This window comes from Spermophilus citellus (assembly GCF_964194105.1).
Source record: "Spermophilus citellus genome assembly, chromosome: 3".
In the NCBI taxonomy this organism is placed as follows: Eukaryota; Metazoa; Chordata; class Mammalia; order Rodentia; family Sciuridae; genus Spermophilus; species Spermophilus citellus.
The window spans coordinates 142531193-142545970 of record NC_138184.1 but is presented as its reverse complement, the minus strand read 5'-3'; the positions used below and the strand labels follow the sequence as shown (position 1 = coordinate 142545970).

The following is a 14778-nucleotide window of genomic DNA, read 5'->3' as shown; positions in this document are numbered from 1 at the left end:
CTCCCGGGACCCGAGTCCCCAGTGAACAGCTGCTGGTACCAAGGCCTCCTCAGCCTGGTCCTTCGCGAAGCTCTCCTTCTCCCCTTCACCCCCAAAACAAAAGACGGGTCTCGCTGGGGTGGGGAGTGTCGCGGGAAAGGCTGAGTGGAACTAAAAAGAGCTAGTAAATTGCAAAGCCATAGGTGGCTTTGAGAATACAGAAGTAGCCTCCAGTAAGAAAACCAACTCCAGAGACTTGAAGTGACTTGTCCAAGGTCACACAGCTCGTGGTGACAGCGGAGACTAATGCCCAGGTGTCCGGATTCCTCTCCGAAGCTCATCTCCAGTAGTAAGTCTAGAGCCAGTAGTAAGTGTACTCCAGACCCGGTGGGCTGGTAGACACTGGCACTCAGGAACCTGGTCCTGAAAGGATGGTGTGCCAGGCACAGGGGCAGTATGGGGAGCGAATGTGCTCTGCTCCCTGGAAAGTAGTTCTGCAGGGAGAAGCCAGGAAAGCTGTTCCCAGAGCTCTGGGTCAGATCAGCAGCATCCCTGACCTTCAGTTCGCTTTGTGATCTGCGACTTTTGGAAGGAAAGTTACTCTGTAGCAGGAAGTTGAGCTGACGTTCCCTTCTCTGAGCCTCAGGTCCTTGGCTGTAAATGAGGGCCTTTGTTTGGCACGACCTGTGTGATTTAGAAAGTTTGTGCTTCTCAGACTTGTCCTTGTCAGAATTTTTGTCACTCTAGAGACAAGATTAGAAGTGTGTATCTTTCAGTCAGCATTTAATAATTATCAGAGAGACTCTAAGCTTCTCAAAAAACATTTTGGGGTGGGAAATGCCTCTGGGGATGTGGTTCAGGGGTAGAGCCCTTTCCTGGCATGGTTGAGCCCTAGGTTTAATTCCCAGCCCTGGACTGAGGAGGGGAGAAGTGGTGTTAAACTCCAGACAAAGCTAACTCATAGCAAGTAGAGGTCAGAAGAGGAACTGCCTTTGGACTTTGTTACTGACCTGGACAGGGCTAAGGGAGGCTTCTAGGATGCTGGAAATGCTCCCTACCTTGACTTAAGTAGTGGTCACACATTAGAGCATCTAAAAATTTATGAAGTCATGAATTATGTCCTTGAGACTTGTGCATTTGACTTATGTAAGTTTACTTCAATAAAAAAGTAAATAAAGATTTAATGCTAAAATCCACTCACTATGGTAGCATAAAGATCTATTCAGTTTTCCAATTAATGTATTTTAGAGATACATTTAAAAACTACAAAATCAACTCAGAAAAAAACAAGGGGGAGATAACAAGGAAGCATAAAAAAGTTAAGAAATAATGGGAAATGGCACATACACTCTAGAGTGTTTCACCAATGCCTGCATGTGTGTTACCTCATATGATTCACAGCAGTTCTTTAAAGGGAGTTGTCATTCTTGTGCTTTTGTACTGAAGAGAAAATAAAAAGTGACAGTGGTTAAATGACTTGTTCAGGGAAGCTGAGGATAAGAATCTGGGTACGTGGACTTAAAATTCTAGGCATGAGCCATAAAGAGGCAATTTGGGGCCACCCCAGTCAGGACAGAGTGGTAATGGTGACAGTGACTTGTAGGCCAGTGTCTAAGGGCCGTAGAGCTGCCATGCCCCCTCTTTGAGTTCCTTCCAGGAGTCTGTTTTCGTGCAGTTGTGAGTGTGGCATTGTGTTACATGGAGTTAGCCAGCAGCAGAAGGGATGGAGGAAGTGTGCGTGTCTAAGAACATACAGTTTTAGGAACAGGAGAAAGCCAGCTGGTCCAGCCTGGCAACGCTCTTTTTTGGAGATTTATTGTTCAGAAATCATATAGTACAGGTTGTGATTTTACACTCACTCCAACACACACACACACACACACACACACACACACAACAAAAAACTGGAAACTTAGAAAAGATCTGAGAAACCAAAAAAGGGCTTAACTATAGAAGAAAACATGGAATTTTTACTAGGGAGGAATAGTCAACTTTTCCTGCATTTTAGAAATTTATGAAAAATGTTTATTAATGCTAAAATTTTAAACATGACAAAAATAACTGAGCAGAAGGAAGGATACTTGTTTTCTAACAAGCATGTTCTAAAGATACATTAACTGGAGGGCAGAAGTATTTGAAACTTTAGGGTACACAACATTACATCGAGGGAGAAATCCTGAAAAATCTGTCCTGCTGTGTATTCTAATAATTTTGTTCTTCTGCCTAAAATTTGGAATTTAGAGAAGTAGAAACATATTAGTTTTACCAGCCAGTTTCAAATTGCAGAGTTCAATGCTTGGCTTAATGCTGGAATGAAGAGGTTTCCTGGGTTAAGTGGGGCAACGATAGAGGTATCTCTGGGTGAGTCCCCTCAGCCAAGTGCCATCAAGTGTGCTCGTGCATCACAAAGTTATCTTTAGGAGAGTTTTGCCTTGTCACTGTAGTGTTCCTACCATCTGGCTGCTAGAATATTTAGAAAGGAATTGTAATATTTGACTGACTTTGCTGATGGCCTGACAAAACAAACTTGAAGCAGGAACTATTAAATAAGAGTTCAGGTTGGTGAGAAAATGATTAATGACTTCTAATTTTGCTACTGCACAAAACCAGAGAGAGAGAGTTGTTCTTCTGCCGGATGCTGAGCAGATGAAGCTCATAAGCGTTCTCAATGGCTTCAGCCACTAAAGCACTGGGAACTCCCATTTTGCAATTTGAGGAGGCTCTCAGAGTGTTCAAGGGTGAATCCCCCTCTGTTATGCAGCCAGGCAGTGTGCAATGAACTGTAGCATTCAAGTGCCAAACAGATAAGGTGAAATAGAGCAAATGGGGCAAAAATACTGAGCAGGCATTATGTGATCCAGGCAGTGTGGGGGAAGATGTTCCAGGGCATCCTGAAGGAGTATTCATCGTGTGTGGGGGCGAGGTATTCCAATAAGACTGTGACTCTAGGATGGTGGATCCAAAGGAGAGGCCTGCTTGTGGACTGTAAGTTAGAGTCAGCTCCAGGGTTAGCTGAGAGAAGGCAGCTGCTAGCTCCAGAATTTTGAGTTCCTGGGGACAGAAACTCCATGTGAGTGCATGCATATATCAAAGCAAGGACCCTGGCTGCCATCCACTAATCCTTAAGAGCTAATGGCTAAATGGTGCTGGGGCTAGGCTAAGAGCTTCTTACGTACAAAATCATCACAAGGGAGCTAATTCTTATTTCTGTTTTAAAGGGAACCAAGAGATGAGGGCTAAACTGCTTTCAGATTGATCCTGTCTCCTGTCAGCCATCGCATCCTAATCCCATGATGCCCTTAACCTACCTGACTCTCCCTTATAGCCCTTGAGTTCCTGGAGGGAAGATGCTATGACTACTTTTCCCAGCACCTGCACCACTCCTGGCAGATGACAAATATTCCCTATAAGCTGTTGAATGAATGAATGAAACAGTGTTCCAAGATCAAAAGCCCGTTATTTTTTGGGTTGTCTGTTGTTTCAACTTTCACTGTCTCATCCTCTCTGTTGATATGGATCATCTGGCATGATTGTATGGACCAGATGGATAATAGGTTTCTCTTTCAGGGCTGAACAATGCTGACCTCGGCCTTCAAAATCAGAAGGCCTCTACTTCTTTAAGAAATTAAGCATTATTTTTCTTTTGTATAAGTTATGTAATTCAGATTATCTGAGTTTGAGTCTTGCATTTATCACTTATTTGCTGTGTGATCTTAGATAAATTATTTAACCTCTGTGTGCTTCAGTTTTCTCATCTATAAAATTACTTATATTTAAGGTAAATAAGATAAGCTGAAATCTTAGGACAGTACCTCATTCATAGCAATGTTCAGTAAATTAGCAGTATTTTTGCTGTGATGACAATCTTCTATGATTACTTCAAAAAGTTATTTGCCTAAATAGTCTTTGTTCCATAAAGCATTTGAAGAGTTTATAAAATTAGGCATTAAACAACCTAAAATTAATAGATAATGAACTGGGTTAACGAGAATGCATGAGTGGAAAGTGAGACCGAATCACAGATAATTTAGAGAACAAGAATATATGAGGTGAAAATAGTTTTCAGAGATGGGATTAATATTTTGCCAGAGCTTCCCAGCAGCCAAAACAAAAAGGGAAACACAAATAGTTATCTGATCCACAGCAACCATGAGATAAAAGCAGATCGTTTACACAGCTTTTTCTGGTCCTGAAACCTGGGATAACTTTGTCCTGAATTTACTATTGCCATAGAGATCCAAGTCTTCCACATCATCCCTGCCTAATGAGAATAAAAGTTTTATGGTATAAGACAAGTGTTTCCTAGAACTTTATTGACATAATCCCATTGCACTGTCCCCTTACTTTTCTGTAAGAGGCCAGAACACCATGATACAGGGTTTTGCTATTTCCTTAACTATGCTTACTAGGTGCCTGAAAGAGTAGAAAGACTCTTCCTTCCAAGGATAATTCTTTTGAGTCAGGTGGACAATCCCAATCTTCAAGAATGTTGGTCTGAAAGCCATTTAAATGAGCCAGATCAGCTTATACTGTACTGAAAAAGTCCGAGGGTGTCATTGTTGTGTATATTCATAGATAGATGATTTTGTATTCATGAATTTTCTTGATACTGGTAATTCATTGTTTCCCTTTAGATGCAAATTCTTATCACCCTATTTGGGAAGGAAAAAAATACAATGCTATTAAAAAGAAATGATACTGTATTTTTAAACATTTTTTAATAACTGAAATAATAATGATCATGTTGCCTGCTTCTCTCTTGCCATATATATATACACACATACATACACACACACACAGAGATAGATAGGATATCTATATGTAAATATACATAAAGATATTTAGATACCTATCTCTATATGTGTGTATGTGTGTCCCAATATGATTTATATACCTTAATGATTGCATTGAACTGCCAAAGAAAACAAAAACAGAGCATGTATCTGAATTTATCTTCAACAGATACAAAGTTTATTTGTCATGTGGTACTAGACTCTCAATAAAGGAAGTCTGGGCTTGGTGCAGGAGCTCACATGATGTTATCAGAGATTAGCCTCTTTCCATCTTCCTATTTCTCCATCCTATAACCTGTAGGACTTCACTCCAAATCTTGTTGCCTCATGGTCCCAAGATGACTTCTGTATCTCCGGGCTTATTTCTACAGTCTAGGCAAGAAGAAAGAGAAAATGCACATAGCTAAAGAGTGAAGACCATTCTAGAGGGTGGTTTTACTTTTATTCAGAAAATGATGTCTCCCACCCCAGACTTCCACTTATATTTCATCGGCCAAAACATTGTCACAGGGTTGCTCTAAATGTAAGACAGTCTGAGAAATCAAATATTTTTAGCTGGGTAAATTGCAACACTCCTAAATTAGGGGCTCTGTTCTGAGGAGGAAGAGGAAATGGTTATTGAGTAGGCAACTAGCAGTATCAGCCACCTGACTGCCATTATTAGCCATGTTCTTGACTTAATTAGAAATCAAAGAAGGTGACTCAGTAATTTTAAATGTTATACTTTTATAGATCTTCATGGAATTAGCACTAGAGAAGGAAATAAACCCCACTGCCAATGTGAATATTCCTAAATTGCTATTATGGGTCCTGCTTCTTTTCTGAATTTCAGATATACATGTCCATTTGCCAAAGTACCTCAAATTCAGTGTGTTTCTAATTAAACTCACTTCTCCCTGCCTGTTCACCACCACTCCCATTTTCTCCTGCTCTTCCTTGGTTAATACTCAACTCTTGCAAGGAACCCTGGACTTTTCCTGGGTTCTTCCTTCTCCCTTATCCCAGATGTCCAGTCTGATTTCCTCCTTGATTCTGGCCCATTGCTGTTACTCTAATTCAAATTAACACTTGGCTTTGCTTGTGTGGATCCCCAAAAGGGTCTGTCTGCTATTTCTTCTCCCTACAATTCTTTTCCCATGGTAGCTCCCAGAATGCTGTTTTGAAACCATCAATGTCTAACAATGTCTTTCTTTAAATATATATATATATTATTAACAATATGTGATTGTGCAGATTAGTGAGAGTTCCTGCAATATGTCTATACATGTATACATTGTCCATTAATCTAAAATCCTACAAAATAAAGCCCAGACCCCAACTCCATGATAGCCTGGCTGTGCTCCCCACACCATAGGCCCTTCGTGGACACCCAGCATAGCACTTCTGCAACCCCTGCAGCCACCGGGGGCCTGGCCCAGAGGGTCCTTTCTTGTGCTTTTTACCTGTCTGTGACCTGTGGAAACTATTACTTACCTTTTCATTCATGTTTCCAAAGTGCTTTATATTTCTATTGATGATTTTTGCCTTGGATTCTCTTTTGCCTGATATTTATAATGCTGTGCCCATTTGTTTGTTGTTATAAATAACGACTTTATTAAGGTACAATTCAGTTGTCACAGAGTTCACCTTTTCAAAGCGTATTAATCTCCATGGTTTATAGAATATTCACAGTTGTGCAGCCATCACCATAATTTCAAGTCATTTCCACCACCCCAAAGAGCCTACTTTTTATTTCTATGGGCTAACCTATTCTGGACATTTCCTATAAATAGAATCACACAGATGTGGCCTTTTGTGGTTGACTTTTCCCCCTTAGCATAAAGATTTTAAGTTCGAGCCATACTGTAGCAGGTATCAGTTGTTCATTTCTTTCCTTGCTGGAAAATATGCCATTGTTTGACACACTGCATTTTTTTTCCATTTGTAAGTTGATGGACATCTGCATTGTGTACACATTTGGTTTATTTTGGATAATGCTACTGTGAGTGTTCAAGTACAGGTTTTTGTGAGGACATGTTTGACTCTCTTCAATAGATACTTAGGAACAGAATTGCTTGAGTCTCATGGTGACTCTGTTTTATGTTGAAGAACTAACTGTCAATCTTTTCCAAATTGGATGCACCATTTACCAGCAGTGTATGAGGATTCTGCACCAGTATTTAAGTGTTTGGGTTATTATTTTCAACTTGTACACATAATTTTGTTTTAGCTGTGTTTCTTGTAAAGAAAATATAACTGATTTAAGAAGAACAATTTAAATAGTTCATATTTTAGTAAAGGAATCTAAAAATATGTTTGCTGTTATTGTAACTACTGATACATTGGGATTTATTTTGGTTTTATGTGCTATTTGCCTTATTGTCACCTCTATTTTCCTCCTCTTTTTAAAATATTTTTTTCAGTTGTAGATTGATACAATACCTTTATTTTATTTATTTATTTTTTCTGTGGTGCTGAGGATTGAACCCAGGGCCTCATACATGCTAGGCAAGTGCTCTATTACTGAGCCCTCCTCCTCCTCCTCCTCCTCTTTTTTTTTTTTGAAAAGTGCCCAGCACACAGTAATTCTCAATAAGTGTTAGCTGTTATAAGGTGTCACTTGTGGACAAGAAACATTTATCAATTTATTTATCTATTAATATTTATTGATCATCTGCTAATCAATTCTGTAGTTTCACTTGGTAACCAGCATGGTGCCTAACATACAGAGATCAGTAAATATAAGTTGTATACATGTATCAAATTACCACACTATCCCCCATAAATATGTACAATTATTAAATGTCAATAAAAATAATAAATATTTACTGCTCTGCACAAACTACCCAGAGGCGGATGTGCTCAGCAAAAGCTGGGGGAATAATGGAAAGAGCAGCTGGGATCAGACTCACTTGGTTCCATCTGTTTTTGTCACATCCTGGTTATCTGAGCAGGGTGATTACATCTTTGAGTCTTCATTTCCTCATCTGTGAAATGGGAATGACAGTATCTGTCAACCAAAGTGTTTAGGGGGATGAAGGTAATTATGTGAATAATGATTAATGGATGCAGGGAACATAGTCTAGAACATGTGAGCTATCATTTTTGTTGAACTGTCCATCAGGTTTTTTGTTGTTGTTTTGCAGTGCTGGAGATTAAACCCAAGGCTTCGCTCACGCTAGGCAAGTGCTCTACCACTGAGCTATCCTCCCAGTCCCAATGTCAATCAGTATTAAGATATCAACCAGGTCTGCCCAGGGAATAAAGTCAGAGAGAAAAATGAAACTGCCCCCTTTCCTATATGTTTGACATAAATTACTGCCGCAGTCTGGCTGGGCACAAAATAACCGAGCCACCACAAAAACTTGTAGATTCCAACAGCAACTCTTTATTCCTGAACTCTCACCAGAACTCTACATGCATTACACCCTCCACCGGGCTCTGTATACCAAATACCCTCTGAATCCCGCGAGAACTCCACAGGAACTCAAGGAGCAGGTGCCTGAGGCAGCAGGATATGCCCTATTCCCAGCAGAATCCACACTAAACCTGGAGCCACCCTAATCCAGCAGGATCCACCCTAAACCTGGAGCCACCCTAATCCCCGAGCAGGGTCACCTTTCCATGCGTCATTCCTACTTGGCTATGGCTCTCAGCATCTCCCCCCTTCTGATTAATTAAACAACAAGCATGTGGCTTAGGGACCGTGCCTGTTAGGTTGTCCAATTCAACATATGGTCCTTACCCGTCATCAGATGAGCTGACCTCTAGGCATCAGCCTCCTGTCTTGGGTTGGTACCACTGCAGTTGGATCATACCCGTCACTGACTACCGGTCCAGCATACAGCCATACTTGTGGATAGGCCTATGCACCAGTGGGGGGGTGAGGTTCTTTGCCTCACCTCTGTTGGCCCTCAAATTTGGCCTTGGTGCCAGTGGGGAGGTGAGGTTCTTTGTCTCACCACTGTTGGCCCCCAAATTTTAGACCATCACTAGCAGAAGGGAGAAGGATACAGAAATGCCACGACACCAAGCCAACTGACGGCTCCTTTGGAAAAATTGTATCACCGGTGACACCATCAGCAAAGATATGCCAGCACTACCACAATTCGCTGCACCAAACGATAGTTCACAATGCATACAAGTGATACATATTCCAGGCAAGTTCTGCAAGCAGTTCAAAGCAGAGGAATCTATCAATATGTCCATTTCCTCCCAAAGTAAATCGACTGCTTGATTGAGCATTACTTGTTGAGTTATTATTCATTGATGCATCAGTTTATACAGTTTACTGTGATAGCTATCATAGAAGCTGTAGTTTGGTTTTATCTTTGTCTTCACCAGCACTGGGATGAAGATAGGAATTCTGGCAATGATGCTAAAAAGAAATTATGTAACATTCCAACAGGTACTAAGAAAACAATTTTCTGAACAATTTACATTATCCTGAACAGAATTATTAAATATAATGAAAAGGAAAGATGAAAGTAAGCAAACAGATCTGTTAACCACCTTTAAAAACAATCCTTAACAGCTGTTTACATAATTTAAATTAAACCATTTAAATCACGTGAATAAAAAATAATAATTTGGATCCATTTTTTCATGAGCGCTCCTCATATATGATATATGGACATACGCACACACAGACATACAACACAAAACACAAGTGTGCACACAAACGTACAATAGTAAAGGCCTTGTAGCCTTGTAGCTATACACAGGTGAAATCTCCATTGCAATGTTTAAAAACTCCACATTCAAAAAATAAAACTGATCAGAAAAACATTAACCTAGGTCTGTATGAGCTCAAAAAATAAAATAGAACTTTATGATGTAGGAAAAGGCAATAATAAAATAGATATTGAAAAAAGCATCCTGGTTAATCACTGTCGCAGATGTAAAAATAGCCAAGCTGGAGCTCTGGATATCAGCTGTTATGGATTTGAGTCAAATCATTTTCTTTTTGGTCTGTAGAAATTGCTTTGGTTAGTCTCTCTGGAATCCAAATCGGCTGCTGTTCTTCCTGTGGAAACACACAAACAGAACCCCGACTCCAGACAATCACTGGGTCAGGACCTTTCCATTGTCCTGTTAGAATATCTTTCCAAAGTACCTTAGGCTTATGTACATTTTTTGGATACATATGTCTTTCCACAGCACTAAGCCCTGATGAATCCAAATTTAAAAAGTTTAGAGTAAAAAGCGTTATTTTAAGTTTATCTTTGGGGGATATATACCCCTTTCCAATTCCCTCTTTTTGTTTTAATAAGTACATTTTAATAGTTTGATGAGCTCTTTCAACTATGCCTTATCCCTGTGGATTGTATGGGATTCCTGTTAAGTAAAACATTAACTGATTTTTCTTCAGGGATGATGTTCCAAAATATCCTATATGCATCCTTTGGAAATTTAAAGATTCTTTTAAATTTAAGTCTTCCAAAAGCATTTTGCCTTAGTTTTTAGAATTAATTTAGTCCTTTTAATTTTTTGATGTGGTTTTAAACCAATTTCCTTCTAGTTTAATGTTTTCTAAATTGGCTCTTGTCTATAAATTTTAACACCCTCATCTGAGACTTCTAATTTCTGCACCACCAGAAATTAAAGTTGATGGGCTTTTTGAAAAAATTACTAATAATCTCCTTGTTCTTCTATTTTATCTAATATTTGACTTTAAACTTCTCTCTTCTACCTTTTTCTATTTTGAATGTCTGTATCTAGTAGTTGTCTTAGCTTTTTGTATTTTTTATCTGAAATACCTTTATTTGACATTTTTAACCATTTTTTATCTTGTTTCTATCTTCTAGTTTTCTTCTAAGGTTTGTACATTCACCCTTAGTTGCTTTTTTTTCCCTCTTAGCTTTTTTTTTTCCTATTTTGTGGGTTTAAAATTCTTTTCTTCCTACATCTTTTCTATCTTTCTACATCTTCTTTATTTTTTTCTTTTTAACTTTCTATACTTCTGTATTTAAAGTTTTTCACTTCAAATTTTTAATCTTCTTTATCTAAATATCTTTTATCATATTATCTTCTCATTTTCATGTTTTTTTTTTAAGTAATGCTTTTAAGATTAACTAGGCTTCGGATGACACAATCTTTTTTCCGCCATGAAGGTATCTTGACCACCTTCAATTTAACCTTTTAAAGCCTTCCAATTATCATGTATACTGTACTTTTAAATGTACTTTTTCACCACCTACAGCTTCACTCTTTTAAACGAGGCTTAGATTCTGTTTAAATCGCTTTAATGTTAATTTACATGGCTGCCCTTCAACTAAAGGCTTTTTTTTTTACTCCATTAAGAAGCTTTGTCTCAATCTGCCATGTACAAATACCTTTTTTTTCTTTCTTCCTTTCTCAAGCTTTTAAAGTAAGTCTAGTTTCCTCAAAATCTTTTTAAATGGCATTTTACAACTTTTTACTTTACCACACAGAGATTATCTCATCTAGAAACATATTTCCACATCTTCAATCTTTTCATATCTCTTTTGTAGCCATTAACTCTTTTTAAAAATTCACATTCTGAAACAACTCTTATAAAATTTCTGATTTAGACAAATTACTCCACTTTAATAAGATGAAATACTTTCATGTTTTTTATGGTACTATAATACTATAATTGAAACCCAACTGAAACTTCTTATACTCTTTGTATATAAATTACACATGATAGAATCTTAACTCTTAGTAACCTTGTTTTAGCAAAGACACAGACACAAAGCAATATTAAACTTTTTTCCACTTACCAATTTATGAAAACACACATAATGTTTAAATATATTACCTTATGGAACTTAATAAGTAAAGAGTGGTTGATGTTTCAACACTTTAGCTTTGTAAATTAATCAGAACTTTGTAGAAACCAAGATCTTAGACAAGTGTAGTAAACAGAACTAGCCATCTCTTTCTTGTTGAAGAAAAATCTTTTTACAGGATACCATGATGGTCCCATTGATATACTTAATAACTCGTCTTTATAAAGCCATGGGCTACATTTTTGTATTGTATCAACATATGCCCTAACTGTTCTTGGTCTTACTGGGGTGCCTCCTTCCTCTAACAATTTCTCTTCCTCGGGAGCAAACAACTTCAAACCTTGAGTCAACCATTTTCCCCAGTTTGCCTGAGAAAGTTCTAGGAACAGGCAACTTGAAATAAAAACAAAATAAATCAAAGCAAGAACACATTGTTTTTTGAATTGGTCACCCATTCTTTCGCTCTCCTTCAGGGGCAAGCAATTTCACTTACCTCCAAGCTTCAGACATTCCGCGTTCCGGCCACCAAATGCCGCAGTCTGGCTGGGCACAAAATAACCGAGCCACCACAAAAACTTGTAGATTCCAACAGCAACTCTTTATTCCCGAACTCTCACCAGCACTCTACACGTACGTTCTGGGGAAAATACACCCTCCACCGGGCTCTGCGTACCAAATACTCTCTGAATCCCTCGAGAACTCCACGGGAACTCATGGAGTGGCGCCTGAGGCAGCAGGATATGCCCTATTCCCAGGAGGATCCACCCTAAACCTGGAGCCACCCTAATCCCTGAGCAGGGTCACCTTTCCATGTGTCATTCCTACTTGGCTATAGCTCTCAGCAAATTACAACTGCTGTATCAGACGAGGGGACATTTCCTCCCTCGTGTGGGAAGAGTCAGGACAAGAACCAAAGGTGTACTTCCTGCTTCCTCTTAAAAACACAAAAATGTGGAGTCTTCACTGTGTTCACTGGCACTGTTATCTATTCTAACATTCTTCCAAAAATTGAATGAAATATTTTTGTTTCAATTATGCTGCTTTATAGCAAGTCAGAGAAAACATAAAATAGGTTCAGAAATAGGTAAGATAAAAAAGAGAGGAAAAGTACAAAACACACACATACATGCAAAAGAAATAAGTAAGACCAAAAATAGGACAAACAAGCAAACATTTTCCTGAGTTTAAAATTCACCTTCCTCACATTTTAACAGCTTTTGCATGCATTGTTGTTGTTCTGGGTTTTGCTGGAATGTATGTGTCCTCAGGTTTCAGAACTTCACCTGCAGACTTCTAGGCTAAGTATCCTCGGTTCAGGCCCAATATTGTGCCTTCCTGGCATTCATGGATGAGCAATGAGTTTTAAATGGTGATGTTTGACATTATTTACATAAATTACATATGCTAAAGAATGACAAGCCAGAATACCTGTCTGTAGGACCTGCAGTATTCTTGTGGCTGGGGAAACAAAGCCACCAGTTGTTATTTCAGACCTGTGCACCTCTTGACCAGCACCGGTTCTTGCATTTAATGAATGGCAAGGATCAGTTACAGCTGGAACCGATTCACAAATGATTCATGCCCAGTAAAGAAGCATGTTGTAAAGCCATTCTTACTGTGTCTTACCCATGTGTTAACAGAAGAATTAAACCTTAGGGTTGGTTTGTGAAGAATTATTTTATTCCGCTCTTGCCTGTTTTCTAATGTGCTTGGTCAGCCACCTTTGACACTTGCAGGTGGCGGTGGTGGTAGTTTCAGCTGGTGCAGAAGTCTGTGCAGGGACAGCATCTTGAAGCTCATCCTCAGCTCTTGCTACTGCTCTTGACAGCTCTGGCAGCTGCTCAGGTGGACCAAATCCTCAAGACAAATTTCCTGTTTTTCTTTATTCATTGTGTTTACTCTTTAGGCATGCAGAGGTCTCCTAATTCAAATAGCACAGAGCGTTTTGAAAAATTGTTTACAATTCTTGCAAGGAAGTGGTTCTCTGATTTAGCAAACCTGAACTTTTAGGTTCTTAATTAGCTTTTGGAATATATAATAGTGCACATGATACATACTTCAAAAAGTGTAAAAAGACTGTACACTGTGAAGTCTTTCTCACACCCCATTCTCAGGCCACCTAGTTGTCAAGGGTTCTTCCAGATAATTTCTACATTTATAAATATGTATATGTATACATAAACACACGCACATACAGACACACAAATAAAGGCACACCCAGTCTATTTTCTGCCTGATTTTTTTCACTTAATATAACTTGGAGATCATTTCATGTTGGTAGACATAGGGTTACTTCATTCTTCTGAACACTATCTAGTATGCCATTATAGGGTATGAATTATAATTTAATATTTCAGTTCCCAGTTGATAGGAATATAGATTATTTATCCTCTTACAGTATTTTTAAATTGCTGAAATGAACATCACTGCATGAACTATTTCTCACAGGTCTAAGTATATCAGAAATTCCTAAAATTTAAAAGTGCATGTTAAAATTTTGATACATTTGTCCATTACTCTTTATAGTCCCTTACTAATTTATATTTCCATTAACAATTATGAGAGTGACTGATTCCCTGCACTCTCTCCAACACATATTTATCAGACTTTTGAACTTTGCCAACCTGATTGGTAAAAAGGGTATTTTATTGTGGTTTGACTAGCATTTATTTTCTCATTATGAATAAGGCAGAACATCTTCAATGTGTGTTAATGCCACTTGTATTCCTTAGCTATGAACCATTTAGGCCCCTTGTGCATTTTTATTGAATTATTGATCTTTATTATAGGGTTTACAGGACCACCTTATATAGGAAATAAAACATCCATTTTACTATCATTTTTTAAAATCTACTTTAATTGCCCTCCCACATGTAGTATAACTTGTTATGATATAATTTTCCTCCAGTTTGTAGTGTGAGTTTGTTTGTTGTTTTGTATACATATTTATTAGTTTGCAGAAATCTTTATAGCTTTTATAAAAGTCATTTTGACATCAAGAATTTTAAAATTCACTCATATTTTGTTTTAGTGTAATTAATTTCCTTTTCTAGATATTAAATTTTTGATGCTTTGGAATTTATTTTGCTATAAGGCATAAGATCTTTACATTGATATCTAACTTTATTTTTTCCAGATTGCTACCCAATTTTCTCAATAATTTTTATTGAATAACTTCCTCCCACATGCAGTGTCTTTTAATTTTTTTTTAACATAGCCAACATTTTTCCTACAATACTTAGATCTATTTTGGGGCTTTAGGTTTCATTACC

The 14778-nt window shown here is 38.1% G+C and overlaps 1 protein-coding gene across 4 annotated transcripts in view; it reads left to right on the top strand.

The window, feature by feature from the left end:
• WIPF3 (WAS/WASL interacting protein family member 3) overlaps positions 1–14778 on the top strand; it is a 91633-nt gene that overhangs the window by 519 nt on the left and 76336 nt on the right. Inside the window, exon 1 of one of the 4 annotated variants that reach the window (XM_081283922.1) lies at positions 205–328. The exons of 2 other annotated variants lie outside the window; for them this stretch is intronic. The gene's annotated coding sequence lies outside the window, so the exon portion shown is untranslated. Of the gene's footprint in view, positions 1–204; positions 347–14778 lie in introns of those variants that run through there. One more of the 4 variants, XM_081283921.1, reaches the window with a different exon arrangement.